Below are 2,391 nucleotides of genomic sequence, written 5' to 3' on the forward strand. Positions count from 1 at the left end.
TGGGGATTCTGGTAGTTTTTTGAGCAATATATTTATATCAGCATGTTTTACTTAAGGTGAAGTCTTGGTACAGTGAAAAGAGAAAAAGAAGTTGTGAGTTCTGAGCTTGTTTTTAGTTTCTTTATTTTAAAGGTTTATGACCTAAGGTAAGACACATCTCTTGTGTCTTGATGTCCCTGACTAGAAGACTTCAGAGGTAGACAGGGTGCCATCAAGAGCTCCCTGATCTCGAGCACTATGTGAGCCTACAGATTATGCCTTCAGGTCTACTTCTGAGACTCTGGGGTCTTCTATGGCTTGGAAGGTGTTCCTAAAGTCAGAGCCATTCTTCGTTTTCAGGAGAACTGCTCATAGTCTATAGAGTATCTAAGGTGTGCCTTGAACATGGAGTCTTAGAGTACGGTCTGTCAGGGAAACTCTGGGAAGAAGCACGAGAGTAGAGCAAACGTGTTTCCTCCCTGCTCTCCTTTAGCTGTGGTGGGGACATTTCACAGTGACCATGTTAATATTCCTATTGAAAACACTCACCTTTGGAAAGATAATGAGAAGCAGGGAATTATTTTGAGAAAGTAAGGTTAGATGCTGATACAAGATTGGAAAGATTTCTGTCTCGGTGCAATAGCTATTTAGGACCTTGACTGTCATAGAAGGCAGATATAAGTCTACAGCTCAAATAAGCTGGAATTTTACAGAACACAGCCTATAGCAGAAGAACAGAGGGTGAATTGGTTGTGGCCATACATAGGAAGTGTGGGTTACCATGGAAACACACAGGAAAAAAAAAAACATTTAACTCTGGGTTAGGGATTTGAGGAAGTTTCCTCCATTGTGAGATCGATACAACGGAAAACCAAAACATATGAGTGGAAAAAATGGAATGAAGTGTTTACTTTAGGGGTGACCTTGTGATGACAGACAGCAGGGCATATTCATTAATCTAAAAGGAGATTAGTGTGACAGGCAGGTGAGTGGGTGGGAGAGAAAGGGGACTATAGAAGCCACAGTCTCTTTTTTTTATTTTTTAAGTCTTTTTATTTCCGAATTGGTGTTATGTACAGACATCATCAACACATGTACAGAATATTTTCCACAACATAAGAGCTGGAAATAAAGTCTAAGGGCCATTAGAACCAAAACTGTCCCACAGAAGTCCAAAGATGGTTTCTCCTTAAATGTCCTTGATCATCTCTAGTACTCCCTTTGTGAACACATGGAAACTCTGAGCAGACTGCATTGTGGCTAGCTAGATGATGCTAGTTGTGTTCGGCTTCTCCTTCACGACTTGCTTGCGGATGATGATGAGTGAAGACTTGATGGCCTCCTTCAGAGTCATAGACTTCTTGCAAGGAGCTCTGGGCACCCTCTGAAGCAGAGCCAATTGCTTGAGCATCATACTGTACTAAAGGTCCCAGATGGGTCCATGTGAAACAGTTGGGTTCCTTTCTCATTAGCTCCTCCAAACAACAATGCGACTCCAAAGGGACGAGACATGGCACCTGTATCTGCATCTTCTTCTCCAAACTGCAAAGCCAGATTGGACACAGCCTGGGTCATGCTCTCAACTGTCATTGTCTCATTATAGGTGAACCCGGGGTTCTGTGTCTCCACTCTGGCTTTATCAGTTAAAGTTTTAGCATCAGCAACTATCCCATTCATGGCACAACCTATATGAGCATCAATCTCCACAATTTTCTCAATGCTGCTAGGCTCCATTAGCAGAGAGGTGATTCTCTTCTCCACAACTAGACACATACCCTCGGATGTCTAGATGCCAATGGCCATAGAACCAAGCTTGGTAGCCTCAATGGCATATTCCACTTGAAATAATCTTTCTTCAGGAGGAAAAGTAATCACACCCATGCCAGACTTGGACTGAGTGAAGGACATGGAGAGGACAGGAAGAGGCAGCAGTGGGGGCTTCCAAAGGCCACGCGACTAAAAGCAGCACCCCAATTTGAAGTAACAGACTTTTAAAAAACACTTTTAAAAATTAAGTTTGTTATTTTGACAATTTTATGCTTGTGTGCAATGCATTCTGATTGACCTTACCTCTACTTTCTCTCACCTGCTTTTCTCCCATGTATAATGTCCCCTCTTCCCAGCTAATCCTCAGCAGATACACAACTGGAGACAGTGTTTGCTTCCTCCTCTCACAGAGTCCATCAGTAGCCTGTAATTCAGCACTAAGGAATGAAGTCCTATGTACCTATTCCCCACCCTTAAGTTATTTTGAGAAGGTGAAGTTAGATGTTGATAGAAGATTGGAAAGGTTTCTGTCTGACAGCATGTGAAGAAAACTCGTTTTTAATTTAAATGCTATGGGAACCACTGAACAGTAAGTAGAACTGTTGAATATGTCCTGGTTATATTGAAATAGGAACTTTTAGGAAG

The 2,391-nt window shown here is 42.0% G+C and overlaps 1 pseudogene; it reads right to left on the bottom strand.

Moving 5' to 3' along the window:
• Positions 1,040-1,954, bottom strand: Gm5248 (predicted gene 5248; annotated as a pseudogene).

Source organism: Mus musculus, chromosome 19, assembly GCF_000001635.26.
Source record: "Mus musculus strain C57BL/6J chromosome 19, GRCm38.p6 C57BL/6J".
NCBI classification, from domain to species: Eukaryota; Metazoa; Chordata; class Mammalia; order Rodentia; family Muridae; genus Mus; species Mus musculus.